Source organism: Erigeron canadensis, chromosome 1, assembly GCF_010389155.1.
Source record: "Erigeron canadensis isolate Cc75 chromosome 1, C_canadensis_v1, whole genome shotgun sequence".
NCBI lineage: Eukaryota > Viridiplantae > Streptophyta > Magnoliopsida > Asterales > Asteraceae > Erigeron > Erigeron canadensis.
Window position 1 is genome coordinate 11,296,264 of NC_057761.1, and position 14,171 is coordinate 11,310,434.

A 14,171-nucleotide genomic window follows, 5' to 3' on the forward strand; every position below is an offset into this window, starting at 1 on the left:
GTGGCACCACGTGAGCATCTTAATCTTGTCACGATTATCTTTAAATTCTAAAGAATTTGGTCTTAATCAAATGCAATCACATTTGAAGTCGAGTGAAGTCAAGATGGATGACTTTTAATTGTATTGTTTGAAGTTCTTTTCAAATTTATGCAATTAGTTTGCAAATCAATTTTACCTTAATTGTCAAAGAGGATTTTCAAAGCAACACTCGTTTTCCAAACCATTTCATAAAGCAACTAGTCATTCTCAATCCCTGAGAACGAACGCGGACTTATCTCTTAACTATATTACAAATGATCGGGTCCACTGCCCGTGAGTGCGTAGTAGTGAGTTTTTAGGTAGTTCTAGTTTAATAAATTTAAAACTCGATTTTGCACATGAAGTTTTTGGCGCCGCTGCAGGGGATTGTGTGCCGATTTAGTTGTTAATTTAGTGGTTTGATCCTTCCTCACGCGTGAGGAAGTTGTTTGCTTTAATAGTTTAGTTCCTTTTCTTTGATTATCCCAGGTGCATTTGACGTGTGGTGTTAGTTATGTTTTGCAGGTTTGCTTAATTAGTTGATGAACCTGCGTTCTTTGGGGTTACCTTTGAATAGTCCGTTAAGAACCCCACCAAGACGTAGGATCAATTTCATAGCACCACAACCGTATTCACCTCTTTACCCACTCCAGACTCGGACGAAGAAGGCTTCTATTTGGAGGATTTCTTTAATTTTTCACTTATTAAAGACGAGATGGGTGATGAAAGACTGAGAGACCCAAATGACATCCGGTATGGTGACCGAACCCGAACTATTCCTACGGCTCGTGGTTCTGCTATTAGAACACCGGGTGTTGATCAAAACTTCAATTTGAAACCGAATCATCTCAAGAGCATTGAGGAGCAAAAGTTTGATGGCAAAAAGAAATGGGATCCGTATAAGCACTTGGAAAGATTTGAGAAGTTCGCACGGCTCTACCAATATGGCCAAAATCAAATGAATGTCGTGAAACTTGAGACTTTTCCCATTACTCTCACTGGAGATGCGGAAGATTGGTTCAATGATCTTCTCGAAAATTCCATAACTACTTGGGATCAACTCAAACAAGCGTTCGTTGGTGAGTTTTACTCTGTTAGAAGTCAAAGGCAATTGGAAACCTTGATAAGGTCCTTTATGCAAGAAGATGGGGAAGACGTTGTTGATGCATGGATCCGCTTTAAGGAAATGTTGAGAAATTGTCCGGGACATGAATTAACCAAGGAAAAGTATGTCGAGTTATTCTTTGACGGTTTGACTAAGGCTTCTAAAAGAGGAATGGGGTATGCTTTTGGTGGAAGTTTCAGCAAGATTACTCCGAATGAAGGTTATGACATCTTGGAAGCTATGGTGAAGGATAATGCAGCTATGGATGATAAGAGATTTTTGAAGAATGAGAGTAGATTCAACCGAGGAGCTAAGCAAGGTAAGGTTGCAAGAGAAGATGGAAGCAACAATTCTAATGTCATTGATGAGATTCAAGCTTTGTCTTCACGTATGGATAAAGGTTTTGCTAATCAAGAGTCTAGATATAGTTATCTTGAAAGAGATGTTAAGGTTCTTGCTGATGGGTGTGATCATTGTGGAGAGACACACTATTCTGAAGATTGTCCCAACCGGGGACCTGAAGATGTCAATTTTGTGCATAATCAACAAGGAGGTTTCCAGCGCAACACCGGTTTTCAGAACCGGTCGTCAGATAATAACTCCTATAACTCTTCTTTTCCTGCTAATACTACTCGTTTTTCTGGTAACAAGTGGCAAAGGAATAATTATCAAAGTCAGCCACAACAACAGGAGACTCAACAAAGCCAAGGATCGGGTTCTTCTTCTTTTACTACCGATCCTAATGCCGAGTTGAGAGAAATGATGAAGTAGATGATGAGCAATCAGATTGAGACTAACACAAGTATTCAGAATATAAGGGAGGATACTAGGCAGTTGAGTGAGAGGCTGGATAGGATTAATGGTAAAGTGGAGATGAATGCCAAGAATCAGGATATTAACTTCAAGGATCTTGAGAGTAGGATGGCTGCTATCACTAGGCCCCGGGGTGCTTTGCCTAGTAACACTCAGCAGAATCAAAAGCAGAATCAAGGTCCTAACAATGGACAAAAGTACACTCCACCTCCTGTTCATCAGGAGCAAGCAAAGGCCATTACCACTCATACAGGTAGATCCTATGACCCTCCTCCTAATCCTAATGTTATTGTTTCAGATGTGCAGGATACAGGAAATGATGAGGAAGCTGAAGTTGATGAAGAGATTTAGATGGAAGATAGAGCGACTGTGAAGACTCCGGTTACTCCACTGAAACCGGCTGTGACACCAGAGGCTAAGGCCTACAAGCCTAAGGTTCCATTTCCACAGCGGTTCAGAAAGGCTAAGTTAAAGGAACAATATGATAAGTTTGTTAATATGATTAAAAATGTTCACATTAATGTTCCTTTAGTTGATTTGATCCAGGGTATGCCAAATTATGCGAAGTTTATCAAAGAACTTGTGACAAATTAAGGAAAGATGGATGAGGTGAAAGCAACTTATTTAAATGCCGAGTGTTCTGCTATCTTGCAGAATCAACAGATTCCACCTAAGCTTGAGGATCCATGGAGTTTCCTTATTACTTGTTCTATTCGTTCTTTGACTTGTAAGGCACTTGCCGATTTAGGTGCTAGTATAAACTTGATGTCTTACTCAGTTTGGAGTAAGTTGGCTTCTGGGATTTTGAGACCTACTCGCATGAGTATTCGTTGAGCTGACCATTCTTTTCAGTATCCCATTGGGATTGCTGAAAACATGACTGTCCAAGTAGGTCATATTGTTTTTCTTGTTGATTTTATGATCCTCGAAATGGAGGAAGATACTAAGGTACCCTTGATTTTAGGTAGACCATTCCTTAACACCGCAGATGCTATCATCTGGGTGAAAGATAAGGAAATTTCTTTGGGTGTGGGTACGGATAGAATTGTGTTTAATGTTGAAAGATCTATTAAGCATTCTTACTCTAATGATGAGTATTGTTTCAAGATTGACGTAATTGACGATGCTTTGGATCAGGAATTTGAAGAATTCATGGAGACTGAGGTTGATGAAGAGCTCACTTGTTTAGGAGCTGGTGATATTGATGATGATGAGTTATTTGCAGAGGTTATGGCATTGAGTTTGGATGAGACACCTCAAGGGTACTGAATTCTGTTGATGTACCCCCTACTGATCTGGAGCTTAAGCCATTGCCTGCCCACTTGGAGTATGCTTACTTGGTAGGTAAATCCTCTTTACCCGTGGTTATCTCTTCTTCACTCTCGAGTGAAGAGAAATGACTTCTTTTGGCCGTACTTAAAGCTCATAAGCGGACTTTTGCTTGGAAGACTACCAAAAATCCAGGTATTAGTCCTGATTTTTGCCAACATAAGATTGATTTTGTTGAAGATGTTAAGCCCGTTGTCCAGCGAAAGGAGGCTTAATCCAAACATGAAAGAGGTTGTGAAAAAAGAAGTCATTAAGTTGTTAAATGCAGGGATCATTTTCCTGATTGCAGATAGTTCATGGGTAAGTCTGGTCCACTGTGTGCCCAAAAAGGGGGGCATGACAGTAATTGAAAATGAAAATAATGAACTTTTGGCTACTAGAACGGTTAGGGGTTGGCGGGTTTGTATTGATTACCGTAAGCTTAATGATGCCACCCGTAAGGATCATTTTTCCCTCCCATTTATTGATCAAATGTTGGAAAGATTAGCAGGCAATGAATATTTTTGTTTCTTAGATGGATTTTCAGGGTTCTTTCAAATACCCATTGATCCAAAAGACCAGGGAAGACTACATTCACATGCCCCTTTGGTACTTTTGCCTACTGGCGAATGCCTTTCGGTTTGTGTAATGCCCCGGGCACCTTCCAAAGGTGCATGATAGCTATTTTCCAGGACATGCTTGAAACCTCCATGGAGGTTTTCATGGATGATTTCTCGGTATTTGGGGACTCTTTTTGAACTTGCTTGCATAATTTAGATAAAATGTTGACACGGTGTGAAAGGGCACGCCTTGTTTTAAATTGGGAAAAATGTCACTTCATGGTGACTGAGGGGATTGTTCTAGGTCATAAAGTGTCTAGGGCCGGTATAGAAGTTGATAAGGCTAAGATTGATGTGATAGCCAAATTACCTCCGCCTTCCAATGTGAAAGGGGTTCGAAGTTTTCTTGGTCATGCCGGTTTCTACCGTAGATTCATTAAGGATTTTTCTAAGATTACTTAGCAGCTGATCACTTGAGCCGGTTGGAAGACCCAAACCGGGAGGAGCTTCAAGATGGGGAGATTAAGGATAACTTCCCTGATGAATATTTAAATGTTATTTCTAACTCTGATGAAGGTCCTTGGTTTGCTGATATTGCTATGTATTTGGTTTCAGGTGAAATACCGAATGATTTCTCGAGTCAACAAAAGAAGAAGCTCATATCGGATGCTAAGCACTACTTTTGGGATAGCCCATATTTGTTTCGTTCTTGTGCAGATGGTATGGTGAGAAGATGTGTAGCAGGAGCTGAAACTCAGGAGATATTGGATGCTTGTCATTACGGATCAACTAGAGGTCATTATGGTCCTTCGGTTACAGGTAAAAAGGTTTTTGATGCAGGTTTCTATTGGCCTACACTTTTCAAGGAGGCTAAAACGTTGGTCGAAACTTGTGACATTTGCCAAAGACTAGGTAGCATCACTAGACGGGATGAAATGCCACAACAAGGAATTCAGGTATGTGAAGTGTTTGATATTTGGGGCATAGACTTCATGGGACCGTTCCCACCGTCTAACAAGGTTCAGTATATTTTAGTTGCTGTTGACTACGTGTCCAAGTGGGCCGAAGCCAAGGCTTTGCCTACAAACGATGCGAGAGTAGTCATTGATTTTTTGAAGCAATTATTTAGTAGATTTGGTTGCCCTTGAGCCTTAATTAGTGACCGTGGTACACATTTTGCTAATCATCAACTAGCTAAGGTTTTTAAAAGGTATGGTGTTTGTCATTACTTTTCGACTTCATATCATCCACAGACCAGTGGTCAAGTGGAGAACACCAACCGGGCATTAAAAAGAATTTTGGAAAAAACGGTCGGGGATAACCCCAAGGTTTGGTCAAAAAAGTTAGATGACGCCTTGTGGGCATTTAGGACAGCTTTTAAGACGCCGATTGGCACTACGCCATACCGGTTGCTCTACGGTAAGACTTGTCATTTACCAGTTGAACTAGAGCATAAGGCGTATTGGGCGTTGAGAAATTTGAACCTTGGATATGATGGAGGCCGGTGAACTTAGGCGTTGCAACTTCATGAGCTCGATGAGCTTAGGTTGGGTGCATATGAAAACTCAAGGATTTATATAGAGAAAACCAAAGTTTACCATGACAAGAGGATCCGTATAAAGGAGTTTAAGGTTGGAGCAAAAGTTTTGTTATTTTTGTTAAAATTTAAAATTAAACAACCCAAGTTGACTTCTAGATGGATAGGTCCTTTGTGATTAAGCATGTTTATCCGTCCGGCTATGTTGAGCTGCTTAAAAGAAATTGAGACGGTTCTTTTATTGTGAATGGCCACAGGTTGATGCTTTATTTGGAAGAAGACCAAGAGGAGGGGATGGTTGAAGAAATCCCCAATTTTGATTCAGAAACTTGAAAATGATGATCAAGTCTAGCTCACGACTTGTAAATAAATTAAGCGCTTCTCGGGAGGCAACCCGTGTCTAATTTTGTTTTGTTGAATTTGAATCTCATTTTGTTAGTTGGATTTGATTTTGTTTTGTCAAGAAAGTGCAGGTTCAAATGTGGTGTGAAGTGGATTGAGGTAAGTTTGTGTTTAAAAACGAAAAACCAAAATTTTTTCCTAGAAAAGTCCCCCACTGCGCCGCAGTGGGGGTGGATATGGTCACTGCCCCGCTGTGTGTTTTCTCGGAAATAATTGTGCCAAAACCCCACTGCGCCGTAGTGGGGTGTGCCATAGGGACTGTGTGAGTCCCTCGATAGCTACAGATCGCTCTCGAGATCGTCTATGATTATGTCGTGAGTGCGGAATCCTCACGAGATAACTAGTTTGATTAGTAAACGGGTATATCGCTAATTATCAAGTAAATAATCAGCCGTATGATGCTATATTCGTTTCTATAAGGTATAGAACGAACTTAGATGTCTGGAGTACGTGTGTGTCGAATTGTTATCTTATATTAGGGTATTCATTCGTATATATATGTTTCAGGTCGAACTGGGCTTGCTGGGCTTTGTTCTTACGAACTTAGCTGCCCAGCCATGTAACGAAGTTAATCTTCGTTTGTTCCAAACGAAGTTTATCTTCGTTTGCCTTTAACGAAGATATACCTTATCTTCGTTAGATGTAATACTTGGTTATATTCCTAAGTGTTTCATCTTATGGAATCCTAACACATATTATGTTTGTACTTGTATATCACACAACAAACATCATACATAACACATATATATAACACCAAAACATGTAATCGATCATTACCAAAACATAAAGTCCATAATCTATCAATTACATATATAGATACGACATAAATTAACATAATGTCTTAATCTAAACGACATATCAAATCTAAGTTGCTGTTGTCACATCAACATGCATCAACAAACTCCCCCTTGACAGCAGCACCTTCGATTTCTTAGTCTTCAAAATCTGATCATTCATCAAACAACAATCTTTTGCTATTTGCATGAATATCTTCATGTAAGCAGAGTTGAAGTATCTTACGATATCTACTTTCTTCATGCTTCCAAAATGGCAAGAACGAACACTCTGTATCGTATAACTTTCTCAGATCATTTCTTGAGAAGTTCACCAGCTGCATCGGATCATAAACTCTTCTCAACAAAATCTTCTTCTTTGAGTCTGCATACATTTTGGCTTCACCAGAATTTCGATCAATTTCCCAATTATCCATCTTGTCCAAGACATCTTGTGCCCATTTCTTGGCAGGGACCTTGATTATGCACTTAATATCATGTTGAACATACTCAACTGTTTTATCTGGCTTAACCACTCTTTTCTTCGATCTTGGCTCAATCTTAAACTGTGGTTTATCAGAATCTTTCATGTTCTTCCTCAACCAGAAATCATTCCTGAGATTCTCACCAACAACATCAGCTAGGCCATCATCGTTTGGATTGATAATCCAGTTATTTCCAAGCTCATGTAAATCTTCTTCACACAAACTCCTGAAATGTCTCTCACACCACGCTAAGTACTGACAACCTTCTGGTCTTTTAAGCACAAACAGCTTCAGTTCATCATCATAAAACCAACTCCAGATGATTGTCTTGTACTTTGCAGCATCTTTGTCTGAGATATGAGTCCAATACAAATTTGGTTTCCACGTTTCCCTATGTACTATCCAATCATTAACTCTTTTCTCGGGAACACATCGATCAACAATATGTAATGAATCATCATCTCTGAGAGGAACTGGAAAATCATTTGAATTGAATGGTCTTGTCACATTAATCTCATAATCAGATGGAATCGATACATCACCATTCTTAGCATACACAATAAAATGTAGAACTTGAGTTTGGCTGCTGAATGGAACTTGTAGCATTCTTTCTCGAACATCTGCTCTCTTCTAATCCAACACTCTATTCTCTTCAATCAATGGATCTTCAGGAATTAAGTTCCATACTTCATCAAACCCATAAGGCTTCTTGAATATATCTAGATTTGGCTCAGGAACAAATTCGCCTTCCTCGAGCTCATCACCATCAAAGAATAAATCTGTATAATCTGGATCATCTATTTAAATTTACACAAAATGAACACCAGAATAGAAAGAATAATCATGACAATTATAATAAAAATGAAATGTACTTGTATTGAAATAAGATATATTACATTTTCATTACACAAAATGTCATAACTTATTACACACAATCAATTATACATTCTATCTAAAAATCTTTATCATAATCAAAATTAGAAACCTGAATCACGAGGAGCACCAGAAGGACCAGCACCAGAACCAGAAGCACCTTGCTGAGAAGTATCACCTCCTGTCTCCCCCTCGATCTCTGCACCTTTCCCTCTATCTTCAACTAGGCGAGAAACATTCCTATTACCAGCATTATCAGCATCATCATCGTCATTCTGACGTCTTGGATGAACCGCTGACAATCTGCAGACCTCTTCAGGAACTTCTCCCCCTTGATTCTTGACCCAGTTGATCAAAAAGGTTAAAGCGGCGCGAGTATCAGTGAGATCAGACTCCAAAGTGCGAACTCTGGTCTCCAAAAGATCAACACGACAACCAAGCGACGAATCGGAAGGAAGTCGGTAAGATAAGGAAGGAGCCACCAGAGGACGTAACACTGGTGCTTGTGAAACAACAGGAGCAACAGCAGCAGTTGGTCTTGGAAGATCAGACATTGCTACAGAAGAAGCTTCAACAACACGTCGATGCTTAATTCTGGTATATTGAAGTTCAACACTCCCAGGCCTCTTCACCGGACTAACCGAACTTGCTCTGTTTACCGGATCTTCCATATCCTCAAAAATCTCACGTAATTCAGAATCATGCTGAGCTGCAACATCTGGATCAATCTCAGCAGCAGGAATGGAGTTAGCGGAATCTGAAATTGCTGGAATAGCATGACAAGTCTTGCTTCGACGTTCTCTATGGAACGCAACACCCTCTTGATCAAACGACTGATGCGAATGATCACTTTCAGAAGCAGCCGCAACATCATGAATCATCTTAGTTCGACGTTCAGCAGCAGCAGAATCATCTGTATCTGTCGTAGTTGTAGCAGCAGAACCGTCGGAACTATCAACATCATCTCCATCATTTCCAACATCCGAACCAGGAGACTCATCCCCGGAGTCATCATCAGAACCATCAACAGAATCATCCGAACTTTCAGAATCACCAGACTCAGAATCTTCATCAACATCATCCACAAACATATCATTCTCAAGACGAGATCGATAGTTTGGATTAATCAGGTGACCAAAAAGTGGTGGATCATGGAGACCAGCCACATTACTCGTATTGGCTTCAAGATCAGCAAAAAGACGCGAAGGCCAAACATGAAGAACGTAGCAAGGACCTTGGTCATATTCTAGGTCAGGACAAAAATGTCTAACTATAGCCATCACAAAGCGAGGATACAAAAGAAATCGCTTCTCCCCCTAGCATTAATCTGATCAATAAACTCGTGATAAAAGTATCGGGAGAAAGGATAAGGTCGATTATATACCAAAGCAACCATCTGCGATGCAATCTGTGCAGATAGTTGATCAAATCCAGCCTTGCGATTGCTCAAACAGACGAGCAATGCATATGCTAGATAACGCCATCGTCCTTGAAAACCACTTTTGTCAAACGGAAGTTTGACCTGTCCAACAAATCCCATTCTCTGAAAGCAGCGAAGAAGAAGTGCGAACTCGTAAGTCATCTCAACGTCTTCCTCTTTTTCTACGTCTGGTTCTGCTCCTAGATGTAAAATAGTGCGGAGCGATTCAGCATTGAAATCAAAAGTTGTGCCTTCAACAGTAGCACGTACAAACTCTGTCCTTCAACCATGACTTCATGAGCATTGGACTAGAAAGAATCAATATACTGCCTAACCAGTCTTGCGAATCACAAAAAGCAAAAGATAATCGCGAGCGAGCAATGTAGTTGAACATTTCATGAAAATGCTCGCAATTGTGCTGATCGGGATCTAGATTCAGTGCAAGATTATGCTTTTTCACAAACTGACGAGGAGCGAGAGCCATTTCTGCAAAACCAATCACAATATTGAAACAAATATAAATAATCACGATAAATGGATTGCAGAATTGAAAAAAAAAACCTAATTTGAAAAACCCTAATCCAGAATTTCACAAAGTAAAACTGAACGAAAATAAGCCATAAATTCGTTAAGTATACAGAACTAAGATAGAATCTAAATTCGTAAGCAATGACCAAACGAAAATAGATTTTAAGTTCGTAAGAACTAAACTTAATTTTGACCTAACGAAGTTTAAGTTCGTAAAGTCTAAACTATACATGCAAGTTCGTAAGTTATAACTTATCTTCTAAGTTCGTAACTTATAACGAAGTCTAAGTTCTTTTGAATAAAACTAAGGGTGTTAAACTTTGCTAAGTTCGTGCCTTATCAACTAAGGTCTAAGTTCGTAAGGCATCATCTAAAATTAACTTCGTTTCTACCCAAGTTAAATTCGTTCAGTTCAAGATCTAAGTCCATGTTCACACATCTAAATTCGTTTGGAACTAAAGTCTAAATTCGTTTGCACAAATCTAACTTCGTTTGAGTAAACCAGATGAATGATTACAAGAATTTATAAAGATATCAAAACGAATCAAATCGAAGATACATGGAAAACCTAAATCGTGTTCGTGAAAGAAAATGACATCAAACACTTACTCAGATCACAGTTGGTACAACGAATCAAGAAAACGAATTAAAGTGAGAGAAAAGAAAAGTTTTGGGTTTTAGGGTTTTGCTTGAAAATGAAAGTAATTTTCGTTTGATGAAGCAACAACGAAGAAAAACCCGTTTATATAGTGAAATAACAATGGGCCAACAATGGGTCGGGCTAAACTTCACAAACGAAGTTAGCAAAACGAAGATAAACTTCGTTTGAACAAAAAACAGTTTCGAACGAAGATAATAGATATCTTCGTAAGAACAAATCAAAATCAGAAAAATATTCCAGATTTCAGCAAGTGTCTGAAAAATTTCCAGATTTTCATCACAAGCGATCTTCCAAAACACGACCCTTTATCACAATCTGTACATAGCAAAAACTCGTTAGAAAGCAACCTGTTCATGCCTTGTACTAAAAACGTACTTATCACCCAAATCATAATCATAATGTAAGTAGATAACCGAACATTATAAACTTGAATGAAAAAACCCATGGTTTAAACACTATCCATAAACAAACCTGAAAATAATCAATTTAAATATGAACCATTACCAATAACGATCATGACACCGAGAACTTCCTTTGATCATAGATATGCATGACTGCAAACCATCTTGAAACACTTAAGTCCCATACTAGATGCCGTCTACAAAACTAACAAACAATGAACAATCCAACAAAAATTCACTGAAGAACTTAGTAAAGTTCCAAAAGGATGTCATGAATTACAGCATGAAATTCAAAAGAAACTAATATCAAATTGATTATTTTCATTAAATACATGAATCATAAATAAATAATATTCCAAAAACAAATTCATGTATCATCCTTCACATGCTCAAATCTGCATTACAAATATTATCACTACACACCAAGGATCTTATCATCATGATATCATTCGTGTGAATAACAATGTATAAATAGAATCAGCACTCCAACTTTATCTTCCTAACCTGAACACTGCACACTTACCACAGAACTCATCAACGCATTGAGAACAAAACAGTATAATGCAGAAAATTCAAGTTACAATCACACTCAATCAGGGTTAACAAATATGAAATAACTAAAAATCTAACAAAAGATCAAGGGAAGTCATTTCTTGTCAAACCCTAAATGTCACCAACCAATTTAAACAAACCCGATTAATAACTTGGTGACAAGCGAAATTGTGATATTTCAAATAACTTGACATTTCACATAACACTTGAAAAGATCATTTCTAAACTTAAACAATTAATGTCCATATTAGAAAGCCTTCGTTGTAAACAAAGCACACAACCCATTAAAATTCACATGAAGGAATTCAGCAAAACATATACTCAGAATTTGAATAGGGTCTCTCGTGCACTAAGAACTTATAAAATACTATTTTGACTCAATAAAAAGAAAAATAACACAGAATAAAAATTGCAGAATAATAAACTAATCTAAACTCTATTAACTTGACTTTATACATTATTCACATTAAGCATGATTACTGCTGATTAGATCAGGTTAGCATTTACATAAGCCTGCGGGTGAGAAATAATTCTCTATTATAAGTTTTGAACCGTGACCCAACAGCGATTACCGTATGTTTTGTCCTCTTAAACACTCGGTACATTCAGTTTCCTTGTGTTATGACACTTTCGCATACCTTGGCCAAGGACAGTCACCATGTAACCCGAGTAGCCTAATATGTCATTTGAATAGTTTGCGAACTTATTAACCACATTCAGATACTTTCGTAATCGATACAAGCACTAAGATAAAAATATTCAATATATTCAAGAACATCCTTACCAATCATGAGACACTTTGTGGATAACTGAATTGAATTACTTGTGATTTCACATAGTTGCTTCTGCATTCATGATTTATATGGAACCCGTGATTTTCTATGAGATCCATGTAGCGAACTTTCCGACAACCTATCCCAAGTTGTAAGCTTTTGGTAGGCTAGGTATACAAAGACACCCCGAGGACATACTTGTCCGAATCTCAAAGACCACATTAGCCCCTTAATTTGCATTCAATTGATTTGCATAACTATCACATTTACTTTTATGCTCATGATTGGTAGAGATTCTTGCCTATTCATTGAACAATCTTATAGTAATGCTAGATCTTTCACAAAATTTAAGGACTAGATCAATCATACTGAAAAGCAAGCAATCTCGCCATATATCTGAATATGTTTCCCCAAGAACATTGTATAATTTAAGTTCAGATTGAAGGAAACCCTTGTATTTGTGTCTACCGGATATCCCAAATTGTAATCTGAACTAATCAGTTATATTACGATTAAGCAGGCTTAAAGCTAAAGTATCGTCACTTCTCATCATTTAGCGCAGTACCTTACTTTTTCATATTTTTGGATTTTCTATTTTTCAATGTTTTTGTTTTTTTCTGACACTAGATATATACAAACTTATACTAAGACAACTCTTTTTGTATTTTTTTATGACTCTATCTATGTACGACTTACACTACAAGACACGAAAAATAACTTTAAGTTCTTTGAGAGAAACTACTCGCATTCTTCATACCATTGAGTTGAAATAACAACTCAAGACGAGGTCCATCAAAAGCTTTAGTGTATAGATCAAAGATTATCATCAGTAATAACCTTTTCTAAATGAATAGCTTTTTCTCAAAACAGTCACGTATGAAATGATACTTTATATCTATGTGCTTTGTGGCTTTAACGTTTTCGGATTCTTGGTAATATCTATGGCAGATTTATTATCAATACAAATGGGAGTATTGGAGATATTCATACCATAATCGCGCAGTTGTTGCTGTATCCAAAGCACCTGAGAACAGCAATATCCAGCAGCAATGTACTCTGCTTCACAGGATGATTGTGCAACAGATGTCTGCTTTTTGCACTGCCACGATACAATTCTCCCCCTAAAAGCTGACATCCACCTGACGTTGATTTCCTATCCGAGTTGTCACCACCCATAATCCGAATCAGTATAAGCTACGAAGTCAAAAGAACCATACATGGGATACCAAAGACCTAGACGAGGCTCTTTCACATAACGAAGGATTCTTTTTGCAGCTTTCAAGTGAGACTCTTTCGGATTAGCCTGATATCTAGCACACATAGAAACAGCAAAGTAATATCGGACGTGAGGCGTCAGATACATCAAGGTCCAATGATAGGTCGATATTGAGTGCATCGACGGATGGATCATTAGGCTTATCAGGACACAACCCATGATTTCTTAATGGGAGTAACAGCATCCTTAGCATCAGACATGCGAAACCGAGTAAGCAATCTTTGACGTACTTGGTCTGATGGAAAAGAAGCCATCCTCAGTTGATCCACTGTAGTCCAAGAAAGAAGGTTAGGTTCCCCATAGCACTCATCTCAACTCTTAGCCTTCATGCTCTGTTCAAATTCCTTGCACATTTTGTCATCAGATGAACCAAAAATGTCATCGACGTAAACCTGTACAAGCAAGTAGTCCTTCCTTTTTTTGCAACCTGTCTAATAGACCACTTTCCTTTAAATTGTTGACAATTTTTCTGACACTAGATATAGTAATGCTAGATATAGTATGCTAGATATAGTATGACTCTATCTATGTACGACTTACACTACAAGGACACGAAAAATACTTTAAGTTCTTTGAGAGAAACTACTCGGCATTCTTCATACCATTGAGTTGAAATAACAACTCAAGACGAGGTCCATCAAAAGCTTTAGGTATAGATCAAGATACATCAGTAATAACTTTCTAAA